Raw genomic sequence first — 13,940 nt, forward strand, 5'->3', positions numbered from 1 at the left:
CGATCTACGAGTTCTGCACCCACATACAAATCGGTATCGCTACCCATCACCATGCCTAGTAGGTATTACTATTTTTTGTACAGTACAGTGGCAACTGTGTTATTAGTTCGTAGCAACAGGGTAACTAGCAGTGAATCTCCATAATGTACTAAAAATTTGTACTGTTATTTCCCCCATCACCTACCATTAAAAGGCTCCTACACTGGTAGGTGGTGACAATCTTACCATTTGCACGTAACAGCCATTGGTATATGGAAACGGTTACTCTGTTATTTTGTTCCGTCAATTTTACAATGCTTTCCCCCATTAACGTACCTCCTATCAAATTTGTAAAAATCGCACACAAAATGATCAAGCAGCCTTTCCCACCAAACTAAGCCAACAGTTCTTGCCGCACGTCATAGATAACAACAGTAGTTAAACAATACCAAAAGGTATGTGTGCCTTTACAACAGTAACATTCATAAATGTGCATAAGGAAATTAAAGCCCAGAAGCAATGCCTGCACTCATGTAACAAGCATACATATGCAGAGAAGTACATGGGAATGCACACACAAAAACTTTCTGCTTTGCACTCTGTGCATCTTTCCGCACCTTTTTGTCATCCTTCCACAATGCAGAGTACTGCATTTTGAAAGTAAATAGGCCTACACTAATACACACACGTGTTTCATAACAAGTCATACAATACACTCCCAAATAACCCACTTACTTCCTTAACAAACATACTTATGATCCCAAGTGCCCATTCATATCGTAAGCCTTACATTTATACACACACACACTTCCTCTTCCTGCCAAGACATCCCCCTATAGTTTTGAAAAATGTATTGCACAAATGTAAGCACTATGCCATTAGCCATTTTGTTACCATCTTCTTATACAGGTGCAGTACCCACCTCTCTCCGGAAAGCCACTGGAGTGTGCACTTCAAAATACAGCCTGCAATAAACCTACTCTCAGCAAGCAACAGAGTAAGTAGAATACCATCACACTGTTGTATGTCTTGCATATAGATGTGCGGCCATCCACCAGTATGTACTTTATTGTTACTGATGACACCTCTACACTTCGCCACCATTAGACTAATTCCCACATAGTAAGATACTGTCCCTAACCGAATGTTAGAGACCACTGCACAGTGACACACTTCCAGTTAAATGCCTACCCTCCTATTGACCCACTCATGCACATTGCACACATATACATTTGAAATTTTGCACACCCTCACTTCCCTTTCTTCACCAACTGCTACTACGCAATGCCTACGAAACTGCAAATCTGTAGAAAGCAACGCAGAAAGAGAGCCACGCAACCTAAAAACACAGAAAGTAGCCATCCACAGCAAGCTGAACGTGAACAGAAAGTTGAAGGAGAAGAGGTAATTCAGTCATTAAGGAAAACTGATGCATCTACCAGAAAAGACAGTGTAGTTGATCTGTCAAAATGTGAGAATGAAAAGAAAACCACTAAGTACAGTAAAGCGCAAACTACTGCTAAGAGAGCACGTACAAATGGTACTGTAACCACAAGCAAGCATTAAAAAAAAGTAATTTTACAAAAAACGTTCCACCACAGAGTCCTTCAGAACCTTATAAATAGAGGGCAGAAATCACGCTCAACCCTTAAAACCTACCGCAGAAAAGTTATCCTAGAAGCTCTTGTAGACAGTGCAATGAGCATGAAACGGAAATTGTTTATAGTAATTTTGAACAGAATGAAACCACTAACAAGATTAATTGGTAAATTGCAAACACTACTTCGAAAGAAACGCAATGTCTGCATAGATACCTTTGGCCACATCTGTACAGGTGAGTGGAGTCACACCACCAACACAGAGCCATACTTCAATGAAGAATTATATAAACAAGAACAAAGAAGCCAAATTGCCTTACATAGGAGTGGACGAGAGTATGAAAAGATACACAATACTATAATGGAAGAGGAAACACTGCTTTCAGAAATATCCCCATCAAACATATATATCACTCTCCATTCCACCAAAGCAACACACCTCACCTACAAATGGCCTTGCACATCAATGTGTAACATTCGCCAATGCTTAATCAAATCTTTGCAGCAATTCCTCAATCAGTATGTCAAAGGCAACGACAAAATAAAAATAAAAATACTACAAACTATGGACTCCTGTCCAGTGCACAACTACACTGGAATATGAGGACATTTCTTAGCCTGTATTTCTGGACCTGCTTGCAAAAGCACCTTCCACCATATCAAAATGTTAGCAACCCATCATTCAACAGTCAGAAATCGAGTTTACAAACTGTACTATGCAAAAAGTCCAGCTTTAGCACTCCAACATTTAAATGATATTCTCCTACACGGTACAGCCAAACAAGTGATCGATGAAATAGAAGACATCCAAAGGAAATATTGTGGAACTGAAGAGTACTTACAAACTCCAGCATTTTCAGACAACAGTACTGACAACAGTGCAGCTATCAACTTTCTATATCACACATACAGAAAAGAAATACAGAAGTTCAAAAGCACATCTGCTGAAATGCTAAACCTAGTATGTGTGTGTTGTCGTAGAACTTTTTACCGCAAGAGCAGCAAAACTATAGATATGATGCAGAAAATAGAAGGCAATGAGGAATCCCAATGGTTTCCATTAGCTCTGTAACTTCTTTCTGAAAACACAGGACATTACGAACACCTCAATACTGTGCACATTCTGCACTGCAAAACTTGACAATAACCAAAGGCCTTCACAGGCAATTAGTAATAATTTGGAACTATTTCCATTGCCAAACGCACTGCAGCAGCTTAATTTGTATGAGAGCATTATAATCCAAACAGTGCACCCATTTCAAGCAATAAAACGACTTCAACCGAAAACTGTAAAATTGCCTCCCACCGAATTACTCAGAGGCATTTGTGGTCAAATAGTTTATTTACTATTAGACTTCAAAGAAAATGTAGACACTCTACGAGTGCAAAGGCCAATACAAGAATCTGTGATTATCATGGTAAATGGTGTACCTAAAAAAAGACAAAAAAATTGGCAGCAACTAGTGGACTTAACCAAAGTTAAGGAAGCATTGCAATACCTTAAAGGAAACAATGAACACTACAAGGAAATAAACGTTCAAGAAAACCTGAGAGAAACAACCAAAATAATTCAGGACTCCTCAACAACTGGCCAATTTGAATGTCTAGATGCTTGTGCAGCCTCCAATATTTTAGACCACGATACAATTCACCCAATGCACTCCAAAGACACCATAGACGATGCACTAGAAACATATCAAATGGGACAAACCAAACGAGCGCCAATCAGTATATGGGAAAAAAGTGTGGAAGCACAAGCCTTTCCTCTACTCTTCCCAACTGGAAAAGGTGGAAGATATGATGAAAGATGTACACAAATAACAGCATTAGAATACTGCTGTTTATGAATGTATTCTGAAGACCCTAGATTTAGTCAGAACGTGGGGTACATATTCCACATGCTCTTTGAAAGTGAGCTGGCAATGCTATGTTATGGAGTTGCCCACACATTAAAAACAGGTTCCCGTTTTCAAAACATGTCTGCTACACAACTACAGTCAAGTATTGCAAATCTCTTGGCAAACATGCGTGGTACGAAAGAGTACTGGTTCCGACGGCATGAAGATGTACGGTGTATGCTACGCAACTTTGGGCCACCCACATGGTTTGTCACTTTAAGTTGTGCAGAGTATGCATGGGAAGACTTGCACACTTTCCTATGCATAGCAAACAAAAACAAAATGGGTGTAGACATGAAAACACCAGGAGTGGTTTGTTTTCTCCAGTAAATGTTTCACGCTACTTTCATCATAGTTTCCTTGCCATGCTGCACTTCATTTGCAATAAAGCACTTCCTCCCCTCGGAGAAGTGGAACACTTCTTTTGGAGAAAAGAATACTAAGCCAGAGGAACACCACAAATCCACATGCTTTTGTAGATCAAAAATGCTCCTAGATTTGGTGAGGAGAGTGATGAAACTGTTTTGCAGTTCATTCCCAAATATGTCACTTGCGAAATCCCTTCGGAAAGTACACATAGTGACCTACGAGCACAAATTTTGCAATTCCAAAAAAACAAGTGTGGCAAGTAATGTCAACGCAAATATAAGAACAGAGGCAAATACTACACCAAATGCTGCTTTGGTTTCCCAAGACCAGTTTCAACAACAGGCCAAGTAAATGGCTTCATGTCTTCGGTTCGACACAGTGTGAAAGGAAAATCTCCTAAGAACACATACTGCATAAAAAGGAGCAAATCATCAATGTACATCAATGATTACAATGCAATTATTGCCCTCCTATGGAATGCCAATGTTGATGTACAGTACATTGCAGATAATTCCACTGCAGTTGCACAATATATCACTGCCTACTTAACCAAAGCAGAGAAAACCGAGCTCAAAGACCTCTGGGATGACATATCCTCTGACAAAACACTAGCACAGAAATTGTACAGCTTTGACATTAAAATGCTGTCCCATAGAGGATATGGCAGCTACAAAGCCGCTGACCGTTTAACCAAAACTGCCTTATATGGGAAATCTGACAACATAGTGTGGCTAAGCCTTGGGCCTGCTGCATCCAGAAAAAGAGTACTTAAATCGTACGAAAATATACAAACAATAGCCAAAAGCGATCCCAACAGCCAGAACATTTTGAAGAACAACTTATTGGACATATAGAGGGTCATTACAACCTGGGCGTAAAGGGATACCGGGCACTGGTAATGACACCGGTGCCAGTAATCACTTTGTGCCCTATTCCGAGGTCCCTTTGCAGGTCCCTCCTTTAATGCCTGGTTTTACCAGGTGTTATGGACGGGACCCGCAAAGGGATACCGGGGTCAATAATGGTACCACAATTTGCGGTACCGTTATTGCCGCCTACCCCCTTCCCATTGAGCCCTATGGGGGCTCAAATGGGAATGGGGAATGGCTCTGGTGAATGGGGAATTACCAGTTCTGCCAACCTCGGACTGGACCGGTAATTACTCCCTTCACCAGACCAGAGTCGGACCAATTTTGGAGGCAACCATGGCGCTAATAGCGCCATGGCTGCCTCCAAACTCGGAATGAGGCCCATACTACCCGAACAGGAGTATTACTTTAGAAGCCTTGTGCCTGTACCAGATAGCCCAAAACTTTGCATACAAAAACAACATTCAAACAAATGAGGAAAAAGGCAGACACAGAGTGGAAAGTTGTGAAGGCAGCCTGGTAAAATTACCAAAAGCAGCCTAATTAATCATATTAAGTTGTCATTAAAAACTCCTCAACACAAAGAACTGTATTACATGGTTCTACTGCAACTTTTCAAACCATGGAGAAAAGAAGATTTATTAGCCACCTACACCTCCTATGAAGATGCTTTCAATGCCAGTGAAAGTACAAATAAAGATGAAAACTTTACACAGTACAAAACCATATTGGACAATGAACGCCAACAAGAAGAAGAACTTCAAGCACAACTAAATGTAGACACTTCTGAGAGCAGTGAACATTCTGAAACAGGCAACCAAGAACCACTTGGACAGCCACTCATAGCAAATAAGGCATAATTAGCCATGACGGAAGTAACCACCACTATGCTTCAGTACAGCTGTGCAGAAGAGTTGGCAGTAGTGAAATCCCAACTGAACAATGAACAGCGTACCATTTTTGTCGAAGTAAGTGAAACCATTGAACATGGTATACAGCATGAAAGTAAAACTTGCACCTGTGACAAATACAAACCTGTACTTCTGTATGCAAGTGGTCAAGTTGGGTCAGGTAAAACATTCTTAATAAAAATGATCAGTAAATACCTCCAACAATTAACGAACAACAACCTTTCTGCTGTTGTAACTGCCCCTACAGGTTTGGCGGCCTACAAAATAGGTGGAGTTACTCTACACCGATTGCTACTCCTTCCAGTAGAACACCAAAACAAATTAGAGTACTATAAACTTTTAGCAGAATCTGCTATGGAGCTACGCAGAGTTTTGAAACAAATACATGCTCCTAATAGATGAGGTGAGCAAGGTCTCCAGCCTAATATTGGCTTTGATGCACCTCAGATTGTAAGAGGTCCTCAAAACAGACTACAAAGAACTCTTTGGAGGAAAAAATGTGATTGTTTTTGGAGATCTTCATCAATTAACACCAGTCAAAGGTGAACTTAACTTCAAAACCTTAGGACACAGAGTGCCGTAAAAGTCTTGGAAGCATTGGGAATGTAAATCTCTGGCAACATTTCCAATACAGAGAACTAACTCAAAACATGCATTAGTCTCCATACCTCACCTACGCCAACATTTAAAAAAAACATACGGATTGGTGTGCTATCAAAGGAGGCGCAGTCTACCCTCAATACTAGATGCATCCGTGAGCTGTACGGGCTTAACACATGTGCTACTGATATGGAATAATTAGCTCAGAAAAATGTCAGCTGTATGTCCTTAATGCCAACTCTAGCAAGCTGTGCACGATTTAATGCAACAATGCTGCAAAAACAACCACTAGTGGAAATTCATGCCACAGAGAAACTGAACTGTGTCAACAAACCATAGCAGACTACAAACCTTAGAGAACTCTATCTCCAACACAGCTGGTTTGGAGAAAATGTTAACATTATGTATCAACTGTAGAGTTATGCTAAAGTGTAACATTGACGTAGAGCAAGGTTTAGTTAATGGAGCACTTGGTACAGTTGTTGGCTTCCAGACATACTCGTGGGACAACAGCATTCAGTTTGTAAATATCAAGTTTGACAAACTTTCAGAAGTCAAAAATATAGGAAACACAACAGCGCAATTCCTTCTTTTCAAAGACATGTATGTACGCAGAGAACAGTTTTCCCTATCTCTAGCTTATGCAGTAACTATTCATAAATTGCAAGGTCTAACCTTAGATCAAGCATTGATTGATATTGGCAGCACAGTCTTTAAAGAAGGCATGAGTTACGTAGCACTGTCAAGGCTACGTACACTGGAAGGACTGTATCTAGTGAATTTTGATGCAACTGCAGTCAGTGCAGACATTCCTTGCATCATAGAGTACAATAGACTATGTGCACTGTACACACCCCATCTGAAAATGTACCCTATTCTTCAGAAACCGAAAGGTTTGAAAAGAAGGCTCATTCAAACAGAAGTTGTAAATGATTTGGCAACACAGTACCATCAAAGAAATTGAAAGCAACTCATACTACATCAACTACCAAAAGCACATACAAAAGGAGTCAAAAAGACAAACCATACCCAACTCCACCCCCAAAAAAATGCCTCTGCAAAGAAACCATGTAACCTTCCATCAAAGTGCTCATACACTTAAGTACCAGGCCCATTCAAATTTTCCAATACAACAGGTGTTAATTGCTATGAAAATGTAACAATTAATATTCTATTCCAAATTCCAGCAATAGTGGAAAACATTTATTTAAATGGCGCAGACCAGTTGTGCTTGCAAATGCTCGTCCTTCACAGATATGCAGTAAGTAATGCTGACACCATTTACAGTGTCTCAGGAATAAGGCAATAATTGGGCTACAGTGCTGGAATGGTGAAATTCACTTTAAACCGACAAGAAGATCCACAGGAATTTCTAATGTACTTACTATAAATACTGGAAAGGAAAAACATACTCATGAATGAAATCTTTCACATTTCCTACATGTGGAAACATACATGCACTCTGTGCAACCATGTCATTCAGGAACAAGTCCCTAACAAATGCTTTTTGTATATATCAATACCTAATTGTGACTCCATTCCATTTCAGCAACTGGTGCAAAATGCAAACCATAGCATGTTGTGTACGTCGTGCAATTCTGATAATTGTTCAACGCTACATATACACTCACATAGTCAATATGTAATATTAATGCTGATAAGATACAATGCCAGTGGAACCAAGAACAACTGCAAACTTACTGCCTTCACACACGGACAGGTATCACTTGTCAAGAAAACCTTCAAAACAGTAGTCATACTCTACCACACAGGCGACTCAACCAACGGAGGCCACTATACTGCATACATTAGAAAGCAATGGTCATGGTGGGAATGCAGTGATACTTCCATCAGTCCAAAGCAGAGATTACCTGTAAATCTTGCAAATGCCTACTTAATATTCTTGAAGCCAAAATGTACACATTGATGTACAAACCTCCTATACCTTACTCCCAAGCACCAACCAGTACGTTCGTAAGTTTACAAAACATTTTTTTCCTTCCACACTGTCTACTTAAAGCAATTTAGCATACTGCAAACATTGACAAAATGCACTAAAGTGTGGGTTGGACATTTTATCCCCAATGAACCATATGAATACACTCACACAAACAATATGTGTACACAAATCACAGTAGCAGTATTTTTCACAGGATACGTGGAAGGAAAAGTACTCAGTATGACGGTTCAAAACTATCCTCAGCAACCTCTGAAACCACCACATATGCAAATAATTCACCAGCTCTCCAAGAATAGCCATACAACTCCAAGACATATGGACCTATCATCACGTAACTCCATAATGGTACCCTACCACTTCAGAATGTACACAGATGTCCAAGTAGCAACAGGAATGCACAACCTTCTAAATGTGCCCTTTAAGAATGAGTCACTGTAAACAGTTAGAATACGCCACCTGGTATCTTACTGCAACCAGAATACGACAATGTTATTTGCAGCATTAAAACAAGCCAACTGAGCCTTCAACAACTACTGTGCTACAAACATATTCTGAAAACACTTCCAAAGTATGAGCAGTTACAGTACGCCAACAGGTATGTAACTACAGCAGCAGCAACCAAACGCATAAAGAAACAGGAAGCAGGTAAACATTTACAAAATACCAACTGCTATACAACGCCACCCATCCTACCAACATGTATAGGCCAGAAATCGTAAACCATTACATTTCCTCCTATTCAAGAGAACACCTTTAAAAAGTGTTGTAGCCACACCAAACATGACTATCATTCATTGTGCACCATAGCAACAAAGACATTTTGAGTTTTCTTTTTTTAATCCAGCATGGATTTTTTTCCCCACAGACCCAATCATTATGCAAAGAAACACAGGAACTGCGCTTATTGCACAGTACACTGGGTCAAAGCATGGTACTTAGGAAGTACAAGTTATGAGGGTCCACAAAGTAAAGAAATGTATGCTATGTAGTGCACTGCAAACTAACACAATACCTGCTCCAACATGTTCTGTTCTCTTTTTTCTCACAGATAATGCAGCAACCAGTACCACAACATTTCACACTCTATGCACAAAACACAGTACTATCCCTCCTCAATCCAAACAGTAAGTCTGCAATGATTGCTATTATACTTCTCTACAATGTCCACAGTACAATGTGTGCACGTATTTCTGCTATACACATAGCAATGCCACCATTTGCAATGCACACCTATATTACACTACGCAGCTTGTGCCTATGCCCTACACGCTTCACTACACCCTGTACAGTGTAGGGCCTCCAGTCATGCACTCAACATTGTAAACCCTACCCACAATTGCTGCTGCACTGTACAACTATGCATACAAACATCTATCCACATACCACTAACCCCATACATAACACAGCCACCTACCCCTTAGCCACTGCAGTTGACATTGGCTGCCATTTCTTCCACACAATAGATAACCTGTTTCCTACATACACTGTTCACCTAAGCCTACAATAAGTGGACACGCTGAATGCACAACACTACAGTAACCTACCCGACAATCTGCACAATCACACCATAGAACTTGATGAATGCATCCATACATCTTACGTAACTGTTGTAACTGCTGCAACATTTGGCTCCGTGCTTTCCATTGGCACCGTGTAGGCCATTAGGTCATTTTCATTGTTATGTACACCATTTCAAAAAAAGGTATCCAACACATATTTCATTTCAGAGCATGGGTCATAGCTCGGCAGCCATATTACAACCACTGTGTTACTGCTTAAGTTTTCAAACTTCTGTTTCCCTTTCTTATTATATAAAGGAAACACCATTTGAACACCATAACCCCCTTACAATGTTTGACGAACATTCACACTAACTCCTTTTCTTTGCTGAACGGCAGCCCCAAACAGGTTCATGCTGCACGACACCAAACTGCATACTATGAGCCATCCACCCACGTATTCTGAGGAAGCAAACACACAGGGCCTCATTACAAGTCAGGCGTTAAGGGGTTAACGGCGCCGTAAACGGCGCCGACCCTTAACGCCTGATTACAAGGTCCCGTAGCGCCATGGTGATTTTAACGCCTGCTATTTGAAGGCGTTAAAATCCATGGCGCTAAGGGACCATGGTGCTAATTACGCCACCGTAATTTACGGTGGCGTAATTAGCGCCTTGCCCACTCCCATTATGCCCTATGGGGCAATAATGGGAATGGGGAAGGGTAAAATGGGAAATGGGGATTTACCGCCCCACTCACCTTGGAATGGGGCGGTAAATCCACCAACCACCATGGCGTAAACGTAGTTTACACCATGGTGGTAAAGGTCCAACCCAGGCGGTAACTTACCGCCTGGGTCGTAATGAGGCCCACAGTCTGCCATCGTCCATCGTTGCCTCGTAGCACGCTGACCATATAACTGGTCCTTAGGCACTGTAAAAGCACATTTTATGTATGTTACCATCTGTGCATTCACTGCACCAAGTGTACAGCACCATCATCTCTACTTGTACGTCGTACTACCTTCACTGTAATAACACTACCAACATTTGTAAATGCATGTTACAATCGAAACACGTTGCCGGCTGATTCCTTTTTTTTTCTTCCAGCATCATCTCCCGAAAGCGAAACCTAACATACCCCTCCTTGAACAGGACACACGCTCATTGTAAAACAGCCTTGAGGGGGAAGCATGTTTAGCTCCAAGGTCAGACATTGTATGGAAGTATAGCAAAAAAGGATAAATAACTTACACTGCAGTTGCTCTGCTCATGTGCCCCAAAGGTAGTCTGCAACAATCCCATACACCGTGCACTGCAATTTCTCGCCCACCCAATACAAGCATGGAATTTGCCAAAGTTATGTAAGTACACCTTTACATCACATGTGTATTACGCATAAATATATTAAGCTGCTGTTCTGTATGCATATTTATAAATTTACTCTACCGCACACTTTCTCTCTATACATTGTACAGAGCTTTGTGACGGCAGTAAGGATGCGCCATTACAGTGTCATGTCGCCACCATTCCCTGTAAATTGCAACTGTGATTGTACTTCCTTTTGCTGGCATTCTTCCCCACCCCCTGCAAATGCAGACATAAAGGGCAAGATGAAAAGGGAACGCAAGTCGTGCACTAATACAACACACCTTCTGCTCACTCGTGCAGTGGTACAGTCCCTGTGTTTCCCTTTCTATGCCCTTTCACACAATTACTAGATCCACAAACCCTCAGTATACTGAACGTTATAACGGCCACAGGTGCACGCAGTGGTCAGCCGACACACAACCATCGACAGCTCACTCATTGACGCACTTCTTAGCAAAGAAGCTCCTCCATTCTCCAGCAATCCGAGGTGACCCCCATGAGGGTTCTTGTTTTATTACTCTCTTTGCAGACACACAGACAAGTTCTGCTCTGAGTCGAATAACACTTGCAGCCACTGTCATGTTATGTAAAAAGGAAACACATCAAAAGAGCGTCTGGTGGCAACGTTTCCAAGACATTTTGCTTGTGTGGGGCAGTACAATTAAAGTATCACCTACAAAACAGAGAGCAAGGCAGTGGGTTAACATATGCCGCTACTCACCAACACACAGTAGTACATGGTCCATGAGGCAGCCAGCTTATTACGACATCCTTCCCGCAAACTCTTGTCCTGTATGCTGCCACTAATACTGGCTACTTACATCTACTCTTATTACACTTTCTTCTCAGATATCTTGCACCTTACTGCGCGTGCCACACCTTCCACATTCCAATAGATGGGTGGTGGACCAAGCAAAGGAAGATTATCATAAGCAATTTATTTTCCACCGTTATTATCTGGGCCGACAGATATGGGCTGGAATGTCCATTTGCGGTTCCGGCAATACGAATCAACCTGCAAACCTTTATGCTGTAAGGCATCCCACAGGCACCAGCTGTTACCTTGTCTACCTTTCAAAGAAAATGTGTTGTTCCACACGGTCCACCAAGCATCACTAAGTACTCCTTTTCTCACTTTGCTAGACGAGAACAGAAGTACAGAAGTGCACAGACGGCATTGGTCACTGGATTTTGTTTGCAAAATAAATCAAAAACTTGCAGCAATTCATTGTGGTGTTACTAAACTATGGGAATGTTCTGGAACCGTATCCTCTGTGTGTGCATGTCTGCATTTGTTTATGTTTTCCCTTTCCGGAGCTAGGTGATCACATGACAGAGAGCGCTACGCTTGGCACGCACATAAAGAAAATACCTGGAGTGCACACCGTGAGGAACGACTGTCCACAAGTAAAGTCACTGACGCCAGTGACTGCTGCAATGGTGTATGCCGCACACACATATAGGTAATGGAAGCGATGCACACATTACAATTGCACACAGTAGAAGCGCCAACTGTGTTCGGTAACCATTTCAACAAGTATGCAAAACAAAGCTAACAGTCAGATGGCCTGCCGTCCTGTATATGTCTGGACTTAACAGCGTTGATGATGTCGGCTGCAAATGTATGTGGGTTGGTCTGTACATTATCCATACTTTACATGTGTAATGCTTATTAACTCGTGTCATGTCGCAATATCTTCCTTCACTCTCAAAGCACAGGGTATTATGAGAGGCACAACATACAAAACATAAATAGTGGAATCTCAGTCCGTGATTGGCAACAAGGCCAGTGATGTACACTATCCTCAAGTGCAGGCAGAGTCAGAGGAGGCGAACTAGGCGTTACTCTGGAGTGTGTCTTCTGTGGTTGCTACTGGGCGTGACCTGCTACATAACCTCATCTCCCCCTGCGGAGCGGGCATGGAGTCAGGCAGAGTCAGAGGAGTCAGAGGAAGTCTGTGCAAGTCCTGCACTCTCCTCTACTCCACTCCTCTACTCCTACTACTCTACAGAACCAGCGCAACCGACACTGTCGGCTCAAAGATTGTGACGAAAACTGTCTGTTCATCATGGAGCCTGGAAAAACACATGCTGAGTGCTGCTTGCATTCGGCCATGGAACGTTCTCTCGTGGAAGAGTCTCCAGCAACACTAGAGCAAGTGAGTGCTCGTGACACGAGGGGCTTTGGGGTCATTGGAGACATTGGAATCACTGGAGACATTGAGGGGCGATTGGCTAACTTAACGGCCTCCTTCTCCTCCTCCACTGTTGATTCCCCATACCCCTACCCCTACCGTCGATGATGTGGCGGTGCCGTCCTTATGCCATACAATTGTCGATGTGGAAATGCGACGGAGGACTGTTTTTGAGCAATCTGCGTTGCCTGACGGCCTTATATCGGTATTGTGACCATGAAGTCATGGCCAAGATCGGTCGCCATTAGGCAATGGATGTCTACCTACAGTATTGCCCTCAGTCCTGTGCGGAGGTCATGGAAGCGCTTCACAACAGTCTCCTTTACTCCCACATATAATTCCTCAACTACGGGCGCTATCCTGGGAGTCTTATAAATCACTGTCACGTGGCGCCCCTGTTAAAAGTCAAACTGCTAGTCTTTTCTCGCAAGTGCCGACATTGGAACAGGAGCAGCCAGTTATGGGGTCACTCGACATGTCCCCCTGCCTTGTTTAACACAAGTGACACTATAATGGCTGCCGGTAAACAAAGGCGGTCTAAATATTTTACTGCTACAGTGTCCTCGGCCACTTGTGGAAGAGTTTTCTCATTAAGCAAAATAGATGTGGACAGACTTTTGACACAGTGGACGTAGCGGAATTGAGCACCTCGAGTTTTACACAGCAAAAAAACAAAACTGGTGCACAAATTG

Source organism: Ambystoma mexicanum, chromosome 8 (genome assembly GCF_040938575.1).
Source record: "Ambystoma mexicanum isolate Mex_15411 chromosome 8, UKY_AmexF1_1, whole genome shotgun sequence".
NCBI lineage: Eukaryota > Metazoa > Chordata > Amphibia > Caudata > Ambystomatidae > Ambystoma > Ambystoma mexicanum.